This window comes from Dasypus novemcinctus, chromosome 13, assembly GCF_030445035.2.
Source record: "Dasypus novemcinctus isolate mDasNov1 chromosome 13, mDasNov1.1.hap2, whole genome shotgun sequence".
Taxonomy (NCBI): Eukaryota; Metazoa; Chordata; class Mammalia; order Cingulata; family Dasypodidae; genus Dasypus; species Dasypus novemcinctus.
Genome location: NC_080685.1, coordinates 42,669,438 through 42,675,437, shown reverse-complemented (window position 1 = coordinate 42,675,437; position 6,000 = coordinate 42,669,438).

The following is a 6,000-nucleotide window of genomic DNA, read 5'->3' as shown; positions in this document are numbered from 1 at the left end:
GCGGGCCGGATGCGCTCTGGTGACCCGGAGTCCCCTCTCGCAGCTGCCTGGCAGGACCCGTTTCTGGCAAGTTTTCGCTGACGCTGTTGGGGTTAAAAGGAAGGGTGGAAAAGAGGGAGGAAACTTTAAAAAAATCATAAGCAGTTACACAGGGTGCAGGTTGGTGGCGCAGAGAGCTGGCCACAGGGAGATTGGACGACAGCCCCCCACGGGCTGCTCTCTCTAGGGCGGGTGCTTGGGAGCAGTTAGTAGGGTCCTCAGGGATCTGCTTGGGAGTGAGCCTGGGGACAAACGGGCCTCAATCTACAGCTTTTCTCCTCCCTCCACCAGTTTCTCGCCCCTCCCCCCTTCATCCTGTCGCCCCTTCAGCAGGCACTAAATGTTGTGCCAGGATTGGGTCAGATCCTGGCTTAAATATGTAGCAAAACACCAGAATACCTCCTACACATCTTCGTTGCCTCCAGGAAACCACCTCAACCACTCAAGACCACTGCGAGAGACCCTCTGGTGAATCCCAGCACTTGGCGTTTTCCCGTGATAGCACTTAAGACAGTGAACTGTAATTTACCGAAGACAAGGACCAAGCCAGTGTTACTCATCTTTGTCACCCTGTTCCCAGCACAGTGTCTGCTGAAAACTTTGCACTTACAAACATTTGATGAGTGATTTACTAATAAGACATGATCCTTTCAAGGAGCTCATGACCCGTGGGGATGTAGACACGTACCCTGGCAATTGCCCTGGAGCCTGCCAAAGCCAGCCGGTCTTACAGCAGGGTATGGGTGGGAGGGGCGGGAATTAGAAGAGGAGTGCCAGGCAAGGGGCAACCACAGAACTCACTGCAATCTTGATCGGTGACTGCTTTTGTGGAAATATTGGCTCAGGTCTACTCAATTTTCAGTAAAGCTCAAAATAATGACCAAAACTGTCAGGTCAATCATTGTATAATTTATTCTTAAGCAAAACTCTTTCTTCTGGATAAAGCTAGGGCCAAGGCTGCTCTGACAAATGTCTACTCCTCTCCAAGACTCCCCTAAAACATTTTCTCCTCAGACTTCCTTTCTAGGAGAGAGCCTAATGCTAGGCACTTGAAAGGTCAGTGCGGAAATCTTTCAGTGGGGGCAGGCTCTTAATGTCATATGAGAAGCATTGTTGTGGGTGGCAATGTGGGAAGACTCTGACAAAGTTCCTTTCAATTTATAGATTGGTTGAATAAATGAAAAAATCAACAAACAAGCGTGGAATATCCAGCCTCTCTGACGTTCATTAAGATAACAACTGGTTTTATTCAATCACTTAATCTCTGATGAGGATGTCAGAAATCATTCATGGCTCTCAAAGTATCTAACATTCTTAGAAAAAAAGATAATTTTTACAAGAAATGTTAAGATCATAGCATATCCCAAAATATCACTGTCAGGATTTTTAATGATGTGTTTCCAGAGATAAATCTAAGAAAAATACCCAAAAATAGTAATAAAAAGTGGCTTAAACTTTTAATCATGATACTTTAAAAATGTCAAACGCTGGAATTAGCAGCTTAAAATATGTGGAAAACAAGTATCTAAACTAGAAAAAAGCATACACATAAGAATGTCTTCTGCACTGTATCAATTGACTAATTAAGGTGTGGACAAGACAGAGTTTGTTATGTGTAACTGTTAGGCCTCAAAGCAAGGCCATTAGGGATAACCAGAGATGGCATAAAGAAAACTTCAACGCAAGAGTTAGGCAAACTCACCTTTATTACGTCTCCAGAGGTAAAGAGTCAAGGCCAGTCCAAAGTGACTCAGACCTGACTCCCTCTGCGGCAGTTTCACTCTTATTGAAATACCCAAGTTACTACTTAGCATTTGCTTTGATTATGCATTAGTTTTCATGCATATGGATGAACACACATAGCTGGTTATATAATTGCATGATTAGTATGTTCAGGAAATCATGCTTGTACAAACATTGCATGATCAAGAAAGGGGCGGATAACTCCACCCCTGGGTGGGAATTTTACTATGTTAATTAAGCAAGTTGAAGTGAGGACAGCAAGGGGCCACTTCTGCGCAGGTCCGGCCAACTGGTTGAAACTGGTTTTCATACTTCATTGCTTCAACAGGATATTCTTGACCACCAAAAGTGGAATTTGGCCCAAAGAGAGAGTTGCATTTCATTACCTTCTGATTTACACACAATTCTTTGTATCCTAGCAACAGAGAGAGAAACAAGTTACTTTCAGGTATTCGGTCATCCTGCATCCATCATAACCACAAGAGAGCTAGATTTGATATTTAAATCAAGCCCAAACAACTTACTTCAGCTGTTTTAAGGGAAGGCAGCATGGAGCTCAGGCCCTACTAACTTCTCAGGAAGGACCATGTAATGCCAGGGAGACATTTCTTCCTAGTCTATTGATACCTTCCCTGAAAATGGCAAACGTTTCCAGTCTAAAAGGAAAAGTCTCCATCTAGTGGTCAAATATAAAACTGCAGCTGGTCTCAACAATTTCACAACAAAAAGACAAATCAGCTGAGAGCAAGGGGCAGGAAGGACCTCCAGGCAAATCCATGCAGCAGGACTGCCTTTTTCTGCAATCTCTGTCTTTTTATGATCCTAAACTCCTTCCTCTTCCATTCAAAGGCTCAGGGCTTTCCTGGTCTTTCCCCAGCTGTGCCAAACACCAAAGCTGGCTAACTTCCAGCCATTTGCAACTCTTTCCTCAGACATTTTTCCCTTATAAAAGCTTTGTTACCACATTACAGACTTTGAGAAATAGAGAAGAGAAAAAGAAGGCCAAGGTCATAGGCTGTCAAATGTATAACTTCTGGGTTCTCCATACCAAAATCATGGGAGTTGAATCCCGCCTGACAGGGTGGCAGGGTGTGTGAGAAGTGGACTAAGAAAGGAGGGTCCACAAACCTGCCTATTTGGCAGTTGTGGATACCACTTCAGATTTGATCCTTGACTGAAGGCGGGCACAGCTCAAGGCAGCAACCTAAATAAAGAAACGTGAACATGATTTATTTGCTGGTTGCTGCCCAGCAAGGGCCTTTGATCCACTGATCTGCTGACATTTTTGCAGTTGCCCCTTTGAGTTTAAGGGAAATTACTGATGGTTTCCTTGGCAGCCTTGAGGATATCGGATCTAGTATAGCTGGACAATACAAGCACATAAGGTGTGGGAGTGCATACTAGAGGGCAAAGATGCTCTCTGTAGAATAATATACTATCCCCATTAAACATAACTTTATAGAAAAATAATAACAGCTAACATATTGACGTGCTTTTCATGGTGCATGACAGCTACTTAATAAATATTATCCATTATTATTATTCCATAAAGTCATATTTAATGGTCACAATACAATTTTCCTAACAGCCTCATGATTAGACCCTAATATTGTTTCCACTTTATGGATGAGGAAATTCAAGCTTTGAGATGATAGTCACCTCGCTTAGACTCCGGCTAAGCTGGAACCCCAACATGAGTTTGTCTTCATGGTCAGGCTCTCAACCAGTAGCCCTACTGTTTTGAAAGAAAAGATAGAGATGTGGAGACATGTTCATGATATGTGAGAAGGAAAGGCTTACACAATAATGCTGGAGGAGGACCCCATTGTACAAAAGTGTGTGTGTGTGTGTGCCTGTGTGTAGGGACCCCATTGTACAAAAGTGTGTGTGTGTGTGCCAGTGTGTAGACTGATGAATGTAGATGCATGAATGTGGAATGAAGGGGTTGAGAGAGAGAGCTTTGGTGCCAACTTCTCTAGGCTCAACACTGGCTATTTTCTAGTGGTGTTAGCAGTGTCCCTTCTCTGTACTTCCATATTAGCCTCACATGACAGGCTCGTTGTAAGGGTTTAATCGGTGACACACGGAAGCCACTGACACGGTGTGTGACCCTTGGTGGCTGCTCAGTACATTATCTCTTACTATAGATATATACTAAAGCTTCAAAATGACCATCTCAGAGGGTGTGAATTTGGGGGATTGGTATATCAGTCTTTTGTTTTATCTGTATTTTCAAAGTGAACTGGCATTAATTGTGTAACAAAAGAGAGAAAGTCCCTTAAAGGCAGGCACGGCAGGCCCATCAGAGGGGAACAGTGCATCACCAGCTGGCTGAAGGCCAGGTGGATACTGATGGCAGAAAGGGAAAGGGGCTCTGTGCACTTATATTCCTGGTTTCAGCACAGCCAGGTGGAACTGAAGTAGTAGGTGGATAATCGGATATGGCTATTGATTATAATGGTGCAGTAGAGACAGCCTAACTGTCCCTAATACCTGTTTATCCTTTCTACATGGTAACAATCTCCAAAGTCTAGCTGGGTTCATGGGCATCCAGCAAAGAGACTACATTTTCCAGCTTTTCTTGTAATCAGGCATGTTTTATGACTAATTCTGGCCCATGGGATGTGTTGTGTGCCTCTTCTGGGAAGTGTCTTTAACGGTAGAGGGCATAGCCTTTTTCACTCTTTCTCTTTCCTCATGACTGGAAGCTGTACATGATGGTTGGAGCTGGAGTAGCCATGTTGGACCATGAAGAGGAGTCTACTTGTTGCTGGTAGGGAGGCAACAAGGAGGAGCCTGATCCTGATGATCATCGAACCATCATACTATCTGGAATACTTACTTTTAGTTTGCATGAGAGAGAAAGTTTATGCCTTACTTTATCTACTATTATTTCAGGGTTGTTTTTGTTTGTTTGTTAGTTTTTTGTCACACACAACTCAGTGGTTTTCATTCAGGGGCTATTTTGCCACTGCTCTCATGCCCCCATTCTGAGGATATTTGGCAATGCCTGGAGACATTTTTGGTGCCACCCTGGGAAGGTGCTACCGGCATCTAGTGGACAGAGGTCAGGGAAGCTACTGAACACCCTCCAGTGCCTTCTCAACAAAGAATTAACCTATCCGAAATGTCTATCTTGCAGAGGGCGAGAAACCCTGCTCACTGATGAACTCAATCTTTTTTTTTTCTCTCCTCATTTTATATTTTTTAATCTTTTTTTTTTTAAAGATACATAGATCACACAAAATGAACTCAATCTTAACTGATATAAGGAGCTCCCTAAAAGAATCTCTACCATGGCTTTGTAACTAAAGCAGTGTCAGAAGTTGGTGTGAGTCATAGAAAATGATGGGCAGCTTCTCCTTCCAACTGTACCATAAACCCTTCAGTGACACTGGAGCATTTGGATTGTAGGCAAGTGTCTCCCTCAAGGGCTCTCTGGCTCCAGTCCCAGGCTGAGCAGTAGGTTTCTGGTTCACACGAATCTGGTCGCCTGTGAACAGGGGCTGGGACTCCTGGGTCAATGGTAGCATATGAAGGAGCACTGATGTGTTGTTTATATCAACACCGGGGTAGGTTAGGGTAGCACAAAACTGCTCCCAAAGATCCAGTTGGTTAAACTCTCAGAAATCCCTGGTGACATGTCAGCCCTCTCAAAGAAGTACCTCCCAACCTGGATCCCCAGAGTCAAGGGCACAGTCATGCGTCAGGAATTCTGAGACTGAGTTAGATCTGCCAGGTCCTCCTCATTGGTGATCTAGTGAGCCTTTACTTGGCCACGGTTCTGAAACTTTTGGCAGAGCAGTCTTGAGAAGTATCTGCCATATTGACTAAGAGCAGGTCCCTACCCTGGAATAGGCTTGGTTATCTGCCCCTAATACTCCTGCCAGTGTGCCCGTGAGACCAAGGAACTGCACAGGGATGTGGGGGCTGCCCAGCCTATCTCACATGCTGTGATGTTCTAGATTCCTGCTCTGGGGTGAGCCTTCCTTCTGGAGTAAACGTGGGCTGACCAAATGAGGCAGTTGTATGAATCACTTCATTAAGCACTCCTAGCTATGGGCAGTTTGATTCTAGCTCAGGTCCTGGGTGAGAAGGTTGGCCATGTTGGACGTGGATGGATACCACTGCGTCCTTGAGGCCCCTGGCAGGTAGTGAGGTGGGAAGCTTCCTGCCCAATAGTGCTTATCACTCTTTACTGGACTTTCAGGAACTCTC